Below are 12,377 nucleotides of genomic sequence, written 5' to 3' on the forward strand. Positions count from 1 at the left end.
CTAAGCAATCAAGGGAACAACACAAGAGACACAGGGTTTGTACTGGTTCAGGCCACCATTGTGGTGTAATACCCTACTCCAGTGTGTGGTGTGGTGGATTGCCTCTTGGGATGATGATGAACAGTACAAGGAAGAACAGCCTCGCGAGGGTCTGTTCTTGGCCGGTGCAATGAACTGCTCAGGGAGTTCAGTTGCTCTCTCTACTGGTTTCTAGGTGAGGGTCCGATTGATTTCTCTCCCTCCCTACCTTGTGGGTGGCTAGTCCTATTTATAGGCAAAGGCCCTGGGCCTCTTCCATAATATTGAGCGGGAAGGGCGCCAAGAATTGGCCATTTTGAAGGGGAACATCTAGTACACTTATCCTGACTAAAGTTGGTCCTCGCCTACCAAAGGCTCTGGTGGTGATGCCGGCTTGGGCTCCACGATGACTTCCATCCTGCCGTTCTGCTGGTCTTTGTCTTGTTGCACCGAAATGGATGCCTTTGTTGGATGCTCTTGCCTGTGCTTGCCCCTTTGCACCAAAGAGGAAAGAAGGACACTGTGCGGGCTGGCACCCGCCCGACGCCCTTGGTCATCATGGCTTGCATCATGGGCACCTCGCGAGGTACCCCGCCTTGATCTCTCCGCCTCCTCGCGAGCCAGCCTGACGAGGCCGTGCCTGAGGAAGCCTCTTGTCGTCCGCCCCGCGAGGCTTGGCCCCTCGCGAGGGTCTTGAACTCGTGTTGATGAAGATGGGCCATGCTGGGCCTCCCCTAGAGCCACGCCATAGGCCGCAGGTAGGCAAGTCTGGGGACCCTATTCCCAGAACACCGACAGTAGCCCCCGGGCCCAAGGCGCGCCTGGACTTGGCTGAGCAGAGAGGCGAAGGGGCAAGCACGAAGCGCCGCGGGCCCTAACAGCCTGCGGCCTCGGGCGCCACGTGGCGGTTGATTAGACGTGGGCGGCTCCGCTCCCACACGACGCCTCGGCAACTGCACGAACTAACAAGTCCCTGCATGCAAAAACCGGTCATGATTACCTGCGATCATGGAGGCTGACGGTTGGCTTCCTCCGGCTATAAGTACGGGGCGGCGTCTGCCCTTCCGATCCATCCCTTCTTGATTCTCCTTTTCTTTCATGGCTCCGCCAAAAAGGTTCTCGGCCGCGGAGAAAGGTAAGGCCCGCCAGGCGGAACTTGACTCTCCTCCACCCAAGCGCGGCCGAGGCCGTCCCCGCAAACACCCTGTGACTCCCATGGTGGCTCCTCGCGGTCGCGGAGGCGATCTTCCGCTTGGCGAAGGGCGGTCGGCCCCTGCTGGGGGACGCGCCACAGCCGCGCGACCCCCTAGGCCGCGCTCCCACTCCGCAGAGGCACTGCCGGAGTTTGTTGTGTGGGCGGCGGAGCCGGCCAGCACCCGGCTCCAACTCCCCCGCTTCCTCCTAGGCGAGCTTCCGGCTGGAGCCCCGGGCGGCCTTTGGCTCCAGGCGGATGGTTGCTGCGGCCGAGCCTCCTGGGCTTCGCTGGAGGTCTCCTCGGCCGGGAGCTTGGCCCTGACCCCGGCTGGCAAATGTTTGCCCGCGCGCGTGGTCTGATCCGGTGGTGTACCCTGCACTTCAAGTTCGACGGCGATGCTACCCTCTATATGAGGGTGTTTGGGGAAGATGGTCGCCGCGCTGGATGTTGCCCCAAGAGCGACGACTGCGGCCGTGGGTCCTGTCTCGGTGTCGACAAAGATGACAACGCACGTGCGGTCAGTGGCGGTCGATGTTCATCAAGCTTCGACGGTTCTTCTTCGAGCAGCGGCTCCTCCAGCGGTGGTCGCCTGGAGGGAGGTAGCGGGCCTGCCCGTCGCCATGCCTCGCTGAAGCGCGAGACAGAGTCCTCCTGAGCTCCGGAGGCAGTTCAAGTCCCCCTCGCGAGCTGATGCCGAGCGAGTCGCGCCTATTTTGTTTTCTTTACCTGCGCAAAAAGACAGTAGTGTAGGGCCACGCGAGGGCGTGCTAGGACTATTGCTGTTTAATTAGTGTACTGTCTCCGCTATTTTGGTATTTGTGCCCTTATGCCGTACGCCAGTGCGCAGGATTTACTTAGCTCGGGGAGAGGGCTTGTCGCGACCCCTGCTTCACGAGGCTGAGGCTTTGTCGAACGTTCCAGGTCCTGCGGGGGTTAGTCTGGAGAGTTAGTTCCCGGCCTTAGCCGTGGAGGCGATCAACCCAGGCCCTGTGTTTGTGTCGCGATGCCCGTGGGGCACGGACTGGAGGGGTTCTCCTATAGTGGACCCGGGTTGGGTAGCCTCGAACGTTAAGGGCAGAAAATGCTCGCGAGGGTGCCTGCGGTGCCCCCTCGCGAGACTTGCGCGAGAGAAATCGGGGCAGGAGAGCGAAAAAAGGCAAAGGGTCACAAACCAAACACGACAACAACTTCAGCAAAACCTCGAACGGGAATGAACAACCAACTGCAGAAAGCAAATGAGAAAAGCCGCGTCTGGCACCTAATCTAATCTTTGACGTCTTCTCACCAGTGCGGAGCTAAGTGCTGCCACTAGGCGTGGGAGGGAGCCCCAGGGCCTCCTGAGACTCCGGGGCGTGTACAGCCCCACTTATTATTACGTGAGAGTGTCACGGGTGGCGAGCTTCACAGGCGTTGGCCTTCTTCATAGGCTCCGGGCCTTTCTCGTGGGGATAGACTTCATAGGCGTTCGCCTTCTTCACAGGGCTCTAGGCCTTCTCCCAAATGCAACAGCTTCACAGGCATTCGCCTTCTTCACAGGCTCTGGGCCTTTTCCAAAAGGCAACAGCTTCACAGGCATTCGCCTTCTTCACAGGCTCTGGGCCTTTTCAAAAACGCAACAGCTTCACAGGCATTCGCCTTCTTCACAGGCTTTGGGCCTTTTCAAGGGTAAAATCTCTGGAGGTGCTGGATGTTCCACGCGTTCTGGATGGGCACCCCCTCCCGAGTCTCCAGGCGCGCGGAGCCGGGCCTAGAAACATGAACAACCTTGAATGGGCCCTCCCACATGGGGGAGAGCTTATGCAGCCCTTCCCCGGAGAGGACCCGCCTGAGCACGAGGTCTCCTACCTCGAGTGTCCTGGGGCGGATGTTGCGGCAGTTGTATCGTCGTAGCGCTTGTTGGTATCTTGCTGCTCAGAGCGCAGCTTCCCGGCGACGCTCCTCCCCCAGCACAAGGTCCGTCCCGCGCATGGCGTCCTGCTGCGCCTCGTCGAATGCCAGGACCCGCACGGAACAACGTCTGGCCTCGTGAGGGAGGACCGCTTCAGCTCCATAGACCAGGAAGAATGGGGACTCGCCGGTTGGCTTGGTCGCGTTGTGCGGATGGACCACAACACGGACTGGAACTCGTCGTACCAACTTCGGCCGCAAGCCTCCAACTTCTTCTTGAACGTCCTGGTTTTGAGGCCTCTCAGGACCTCCGCGTTGGCCCGCTCGGCCTGACTGTTGCTCCGGGGGTGCGCCACTGAAGCGTAACATATCTACGTTCCAACGTTAGCACAATATGTTTTGAAGAGATTACTGGTGAACTGCGAACCGTTGTCGGTCATGATGTGGTTTGGTACCTCGAACCGGCTCACGATGCCCTTGATGAACTTGACTGCAGACCCTGCGGGGATGGTGCGGACAGCTTCCACTTTGGTCCACTTGGTGAACTTGTCCACGGCGACGTAGAGGTAGCGATAGCCCCCTGGCGCCCAAGGAAATGGGCCCAGGATGTCCAGCCCCCAGACTGCGAATGGCCATGAGAGAGGTATAGTATGCAACCCTCCAACCGGTTGATGGATCTGCTTGGCGTGGAACTGGCAGGCCTCGCAGGCCTTCACCAGCTTGACAACATCGTTGAGTGTTGTGGGCCAATAGAATCCACTACGGAATGCCTTGCCAACGAGGGTTCGCAATGACGAATGATGCCCACAGTCTCCATCGTGTATATCCGCTAGCAGTTCCTTCCCTTTCTTATTGGAGATGCAGCACAGGGACACATCATTCGGTCGCCCTCGATAGAGCTCCCCATCCCTGATGCAGTATGTTGTGGCCTGCCGCGCCACCGCTCCGCTTCCTCCTCCTTATCTGGCAAGATCCCTTGCGTCAGATAGCTCCGGAGCTCCGTGATCCAGCACCCCTCCTGAGGCCCCATTGTCAAGAGCAGAAGTGCCCCTGAGGCCGGGCCACAGGCCGGGGCTCCTGAGGCTGGCGGCTGGGGGAGCTCCTCCCGAGGCTGCACCGTGCTTGACAGTGATGGCGTGGCCGAGGTCTTGAAGATCCGCTCTTCAAAGACGCCAGGCTCCTGAGGCAGTCGCCTGGATGCTCGTTTGGCGATGTCGTCGACCTCCTGGTTGGTGCCACGGGGCACGTGCTGTAACTCCAGCCCCGAGAACTGCTTCTCCATCCTGCAGACCTCCGCAAGGTAGGCTTCCATGTGCTCATCCCTTGGCTCATATACTTTGTTGGAGAAGTTAAAGAGGAGTTGTGAGTGACCCTTGATGGTAAGATGTTTTACTCCGAGGGCGGCCGCGGCCTTCAGGCCTGCTATCAAGCCTTCATATTCTGCTATGTTGTTGGAGACCTTTTCCCCGTGTTGGAAACAGAGCTGCACGGCGTAGTAGAGCTTGTCCTGGGTAGGAGATATAAGCACCGCACCAGCCCCCGCGCCGTGCCTGGAGAATGCCCCATCGAAGTACATGACCCAACCATCCGGCACCTCGCTTCCCAGGGAGAGGGATCGATCCTCATCAGCCTTTAGTCCCGGCGCCTCTGTCCACGCTGCTACGAAATCTGCCAAGGCGGCCCCCTTGATGACTCTGGTTGTGCTGAATTCGAGCTGAAACGCTTGTAGTTCAATGTTCCACTCAGCAACTCTTCCAACTAAGTTGGGGCTCCTGAGCACCCTCTCCAAAGGGTACGCTGAGACGACCTTGATATGGTGGCCCTGAAAATAATGTCGCAGCTTGCGCGAGGCTACCAATAGTGCGAGGAGAAGTTTCTGAGGCATGTGGTACCGCGCCCTTGCATCCCGTAACACTGTGCTGACGAAGTACACAGGATGTTCAACTTGGTTGGGAGTGCCGGTGTCGATGGCACCCTCCGGAGATCGTGGTGCCTCCTGAGGCAGGGGAGCCCCCAGGGGCTCGTCGCCAAGGGGAGGGGTTCCCGCTATCTCGAGCATGTTCCCCAGCGGCGGCTGATCCTTCTCGGTCATGGCGGTGGTCTTTGTGGGTCCTTCTTGTTCACGCTCCGCCCCGACCCAGGCTAATGCCGTGGCTTTGTTCCGACGCTCCTCCCTAACCGCCACCAGAGCTGCGCTGGCGGAGTAGGGAGTGGCTGCAAGGTAAAGCACCAGGGGCTCCCGAGGGCGCGGGGCCACCATCACCGGAGGGCTGGTTAGGTACCTCTTGAGGTCTTGGAACGCCTTGTCTGCCTCTTCAGTCCATTTAAAGGGTCCCTTTATCTTCATCAGCTGGAAGAAAGGCAGTGCCCGCTCCCCCAGCCTGGAGATGAAACGTCCCAGTGCTGTCACGCGCCCAGTGAGCTTCTGAATTTCTCTGAGGGTGTTTGGTGGGCTCATGTCCTCGACCGCCTTGACCTTTTCCGGGTTAGCCTCAATGCCCCGGTGGGACACGAGGAAGCCCAAGAGCTTGCCTGAGGGAACCCCAAGCACGCACTTCTCTGGGTTGAGCCGCAGGCTCACGGCGTCGAGGCTCGCGAACGTTTCCTCCAGGTCTTGTATCACGGTCTTTGCCTCGCGAGACTTTACCACAATATCATCGACGTAAGCCTCAACGTTTTTCCCAAGATGTGGGCCCAAGGGGATGTGCATCAGCCGCTGGAAGGTCGCCCCTGCATTGTGCAACCCGAACGACATGCACGTCTAGCAATACACCCCACACAGGGTTATAAAGGCCGTTTTTTCCACATCTTCTACCGCCATCTTGATCTGGTGATACCCAGAGAAGGCATCCAAGAAACACAACAGGCCGCACTCGGCGGTGGAGTCGACGATCTGATCTATGCGAGGGAGCGGGAACGGATCTTGCGGGCAGGCCTTGTTGAGATTGGTGAAGTCGCCGCACATATGTTCCTTTCCTCCTTTCTTCGGTACAACGATCGGGTTGGCCAACCAATCCGGGTATCGGACCTCGTGAATGACCCCTGCAGCTTCCAACTTGCGGGTCTCTTGGATGATGAAAGCCTGCTTTTCTGTGGACTGCCGTCTTGCCTTCTGCTTCACGGGTCGGACATTGGGGCACACATTGAGGTGGTGCTCGATTACACCCCTTGGGATCCCCGCCAGCTGATCAGGCTCCCATGCGAACACCTTCTTGTTCGCGCGCAGGAACTTGACCAGGGCCTCTTCCTGCTCGGGCTCGAGGTTGGCGCCTATGGTGAAGGCGGCGTCAGTGGATCCGTCCTCATCAACCAGCATCTGCTTGGTTTCCGCCTTTTCTTGGGTGAACAACTGCTTCTTCTTGGCTGGCGCCGCCCCCTTGGGCTCAGGGGCGTCCGAGTAGACGGGTTGCACCGACACTGCCATCTTGAAGGCGAGCTTGAGCACTTGCAGCGCATCTCTGGTGTCTCCGCACACGGTGAGGACGCCGCTGCTCCTGGGCATTTTTGTGATGTTATACGCTGGGTGCGTTGCAACCATGAACCGGGCCAGTGCCGGGTAGCCGAGGATGGCATTGTATGGGAGGCCGATGGGGGCGATGTCGAAATCGATCAGCTACATGCGGAAGTTGTCGTAGGTGCCGAAGGTTACCGGGAGACGGATCTGTCCCAGGGAGCTAGTGGCCCCGACCCCGACGCCGAGGAAGGGCTGGCTGGGCTGAAGCCGCTTCAGTGGTATGTGGAGGAGGCTAAAAGCCTCAATCGAGAGCACGCTGAGGCCCGAGCCGCCGTCGATGAGAGTCCTGGTGACGGCCACTTGGCAGATGGTGGGAGTGCACAACATCGGGAGCGCGCCCGAGCAGGCTGAATTGGAGGGGTGGTCCTTTGAGCTAAAGGCCAGATCGGCCTTGGGCGCTGACCGACCTGAGGGAGCCCCCAGCCGCTTGGAAACGGCGCCGACCTGGCGGGCGAATGGCTTGACATGGCGGCCCGAAGGTGGCGCCTGTGAGCCGCCCAGGAGGGCCACGACGACCGGAGCGGACGGTGCGCCGCTCATCGCAGGGCGAGTCGTGGTGTCGGCGGAGAGCGGGTTGGCGGAAGGAGAAGCTCCGGCGCACCCCTAAATGGCACGCCAAATGTCGGATTTCGGGTTCTGGCAGACCCTATAAACTCGAACACTAGGGTGTGCGCGGAGATTTATCCCTCTACCTACCTGCTCCTTACCGCCTCGCTGTGAACTAAGCAATCAAGGGAACAACACAAGAGACACAGGGTTTATACTGGTTCAGGCCACCATTGTGGTGAAATACCCTACTCCAGTGTGTGGTGTGGTGGATTGCCTCTTGGGCTGATGATGAACAGTACAAGGAAGAACAGCCTCGTGAGGGTCTGTTCTTGGTTGGTGCAATGAACTGCTCAGGGAGTTCAGTTGCTCTCTCTACTGGTTTCTAGGTGAGGGTCCGATTGATTTCTCTCCCTACCTACCTTGTGGGTTGCTAGTCCTATTTATAGACAAAGGCCCTGGGCGTCTTCCCAAATATTGAGCGGGAAGGGCGCCAACAGTTGGCCATTTTGAAGGGGAACATCTAGTACACTTATCCTGACTAAAGTTGGTCCTCGCCTGCCAAAGGCTATGGTGGTGACGCCGACTTGGGCTCCACGATGACTTCCATCCTGCTGTTCTGCTGGTCTTGGTCTTGTTGCACCGAAATGGATGCCTTTGCTGGATGCTCTCGCCTGCGCTTGCCCCGTTTGCACCAAAGAGGAAAGAAGGACACTGTGCGGGCTGGCGCCCGCCCGACGCCCTTGGTCGTCATGGCTTGCGTCATGGGCACCTCGCGAGGTACCCCGCCTTGATCTCTCTGCCTCGTCGCGATCCAGCCTGACGAGGCCGTGCCTAAGGAAGCCTCCTGTCATCGGCCCCGCGAGGCTTGGCCCCTCGTGAGTGTCTTGAACTTGTGTTGATGAAGATGGGCCATGCTGGGCCGCCCCTAGAGCCACGCCGCAGGCCACAGGCAGGCAAGTCTGGGGACCCCTGTTCCCAGAACGCCGACAAAGGGACAAGGTAACCTAATGCTATCATGGACATCATCTTGTGTGTGCATCACTCTGTGTCTATGGATATCCTTGTTTGTTCCTTGTGGGACTAACCCGTGCAGGTATTGAAAGTGCAACTCACTCCAAAGGATTGCTCCAAATGATCTACATCAACATAGATCATCCACATCTTCAACACCTACATGAAGCCATCATCGACAAAACCCAAGGTTAGTTTATCCCTCTTAGGGGGGATCTCACATCTAGGGGGAGCTTTACTCTAAGAATTGAGCTAAAGCAACTCTAATGGTGTGAACACAACAATGCATTATGTAAAAGTGGTAACCCCACTTGTGCTTAAACGATGAGTATGACCTATGATCAAATGTTTTCATTTAACTCCTAAGTAAATGTACTCATATATATAGATGACCAAGTCATCGCCAATTTCTTGATAGATGCTAGAATTGGTTGTGCATGTTTTGTCACATATTTCATTTGCCATTTTATTGTGAGAGAATGTCGTTTGCATATTTTACTCATTCGAGGACATCCACTTGTTGTTTTGCTTGTTTGGTTTCTTTTCTTTTGCCAAGTGGATGAACAAGAATGCCTAAGAACCTTCTCTAGCTATCTATCCTCTTCTTGTCTCAAACTCTATTCATGCTACATCACAAAGTTTGATCAAGTCAAATTCGAACCACTCTGTGTGAGGAGCACTCGGAGTCCCTGATTCGTCATAGACTTAAACTTCCAAAACTTCTTTGTGCGTTTTGGTCTGACCGGTTCATCCATTTCGGTCACGTGATCTAGATTTTCAATCTCAGTGCAACTGATTTGAACTTTTCGGTCACACCGAGTTGCAGCAACTGCTTGCAGCTTTGCATCTCAGTGCCACCAAGTTGTTCCACAAGGTCACACCGACAGGGTCTGGCTATATATACTCACGGGTCAAATTTTTGGAAATTCTTCCGAAACACTTCGCCTGCGCACAGCCAGCTCAGCCTCATCGGGTCTCCGGATCATCCTCCTCGTCGCCAGTGACCTCTCGCCGCTGGTCTCCGCCACCGTCAATGGGATTCGTCTCCGCTGTTGCCGCCGTAGCAAGTCCACCGCCGCATTAGGGTATGGACTTGACCTTTGTGCTATTCTCACTTCGATTCCTAGCACATTGCATTTCCATGAATCTTGCCATGAGTGAAATCTTCTTATCTAGTAAAAATACTCCATAGTTTAGAGTTGGATTGAAAATTTAGGGTTAGGTTTCCGCCGAATTCATCTCGGACCGACCGAGTTGTGGAAATTGGTCTCACCGATTTGATTTTGGCCATTGCACATGTGGTTCTCGATCTGGCCAAGAATTGCAAATCGGTGTGACCGAGATCAATTCTCCGTGAAACCCTAGCAGTCTCAGTGCCACCGAACTGTGACTCGGTCCAACAGAGATCACTAGTTTAGGTTCCAAAAGCTGCTTCGGTATCACCGAGTTTACAAATCGGTAGATCCGAAATGCTTTCTTTGGAAAACTAAAACTAAGTTTTTGACTCAATGTTTTGCAAAAACCTCTATGCTTTGTGATGCTAATCTACTCTACCTCATCTACATCTATTCACAGGGTCTGCTGTCAGAGTTTGCAACATGTCAAATAAAAGTGACAGTCAGAATAGGTCAGAGGAGCAAGCTCAGATGAGTGAGGGAACTAGTACCTCAAGTAGCTATGATGAGGGTAGCAGGAGCACACCTAGTAACTTGCCCAAGGCAGCTACTAGGACAAGGAAGCAGAGAACCTCATATTGTGAAGATGAGGACTATGTGGCTACTGATGATGAGGCCACATCTAAGAAGAAGGTGCTGAAGAAGGAAATTGGCACACCTGCTGCCATTAAGCCTGGTATGAAGACCAAAGCACCTGCACGAAGGATTCCCATGTCTAAAGCCAGAGCCTCAACTGCATATGTTTCTAAGTCAACAATAGAGCTCACTCTTGAGCCCAAGGAAATTGGAGATGGAAAGAAAAGGAAATAAAGTGTCAGGAAGACCATTGCCAGAGTTGTTGGAAAACCCTTAATGATGGAAGAAGAGGAAGAGGTTGCGGCACCAGCACCTAAATCTTAGAAGCTAATGGGAGATGCAATCAGATCAGGGGCTGCTCCATCTAAGCCCAAAGATGCTCCCAAAGCTGCTGCTCCTAAGCGAAAGGATGCACCTAAGAGGAACACTAGGAGCATTCCAACTGATGAAAAGAACAAGGCCCCAGTGCCCGAGGCTGCAAATGAAGAAGAAGATGAAGATTCTCTTGTTATGAGGAAGTTGAAGCCCAAGATACCTGATCATAATGATGCTCATTCAGTAGCAGAGGATATGAAGCTCAGGAAGGATGCAGGTCTGAGCCTGTGGAGAAAGACAGACCCCTATGCTGCCAGAAGTAGAACTGATGTGGATTACAGGTTCCACACCAAGGAACAACAGGATTTCTATGAGACAGTGTTGCTCGACAAGAAGCCCATAGTTTGTGACATGAGATGGGTAGACTAGAAATACATCAGGAAGAATGAAGAGCACTATCCAGGAGTGTATGACAGTTTCAATGCTTGTGGAGTAGATGACTTTGTTGGCTAGAAGCTCACCAAGTGGAATGATGAGCTCATCATGCAGTTTTACTCCACAGCTCATTTCTACCAAGATGGGAGAATTGCCTGGATGTCTGAGGGTACAAGGTACCAATCCACTGTTGAGGAATGGTCTAAGTTGATAAATGCTTCAAAAGAGAATGAGGATGACATGGATGTATATGCCACCAAGAAGAAAGACCACAATTCTATGGCTAAAATGTACAGAGAGATCCCAGATGCTGCTCTAGAGATACACAAGTTTGGATCAGTACATTACCTATTGTCAGGATTGCCTACTATCAACTGGATCCTAAGGCATACTCTGTTGCCCAAATCAGGAGATCATAAGATGATCAGAGGCCATGCAATCAACTTGCTACACATATTTGATGTGCCTCAGAAATTCAAAGTCATGATTCTGATTGTGGAAACAATCAAAAGGACTGCAACTGATCAGAAGAGATCATGTGGATATGCCCCACAGATTCAGGAGCTCATAAACTCCAAGATGGGCACTGGCACATATCTTTTGGACAAAGAGCACTTGCCCATCTACCTTGATTTTGAGGACAACACCATAGTGATGGATGAAAATGAACCATCATCTGTGCAAGCACAAGAGAAGAAAGAGAAAGCAAGGACTGAGAAAGCTGCTAGGATGCCAACTTCTGATGAGGCATCTCATTATTTCCTGAATAGCAAGCAAGATCAGCTTGGTTACTTGATTGCCTCCACCTTGAGGATTGAGAACGTCTTGGCCACACTGACTCAAAACCAGGAGAGCTTGGAGAGAATCATAGAGCAGAAGTTCTATGATCTGGATGTGAAGGTCACTGAGATCCAATCAGTTGTTGAGAAACTTCAGGAGGAAGTGGAGGAGAAGAAGGGCAAATCAACTACAGATGCATTTGCTAGAGTGCCCAGAGGACAGAGATCTGATGCAGTGCCTGTTACAGACACTAAGCTGCATTATCTGCACCAGCAAAAGCTTCAGTGCCTCCAGCTCCAGTAGCCACTCCACCAGCTCCATCTACCTCGACTAAGTCTTTCATCCTTGGAGTCATTTCTACACCACGACCTGAAGACCAAGTCTGAGAGTCGTTTTAGCACTATGCATTTTCTATGAACTTTTTGGTAACTTTTTGCCAAAGGGGGAGAAAAATATATAGATCATAGACTTCGAGAGAGAGTGTTGCTTTTGTCCTCTCTTGTTTTTGGTGGTTGAACATTGTTTGCTTGTTTTCTTGATACATTATGTCTTTTGTGAGATACTTGGATGATCATGTGTTTGATCATATGCTATGCTACTTTAATGCTTGTTGGATGATATTATCTCTCATATTCTCATATGATCATTCACTTTGCTTGGTGATGAGTCCATGTGTTTAATCATTATCATTTTGAGCGCTCCACCAAGATGTATGTGACATGGAAGAGTAACCCATGATCCTAACTCATTGTGCATTTGTAGTCCAAAGCAAATCTTAAATAATGCACAAATTTAGGGGAAGCTCTTACTTTTCACATACTTCTCAAAGCGACAATGTTTTTCAATCTTATTATCATTTGTCGAAGCTTTGATCTATATGTTGTCATCAATTACAAAAAAAAGGGAGATTGAAAGTGCAACT

The sequence above is a fragment of the Triticum dicoccoides genome, chromosome 5B (genome assembly GCF_002162155.2).
Source record: "Triticum dicoccoides isolate Atlit2015 ecotype Zavitan chromosome 5B, WEW_v2.0, whole genome shotgun sequence".
NCBI lineage: Eukaryota > Viridiplantae > Streptophyta > Magnoliopsida > Poales > Poaceae > Triticum > Triticum dicoccoides.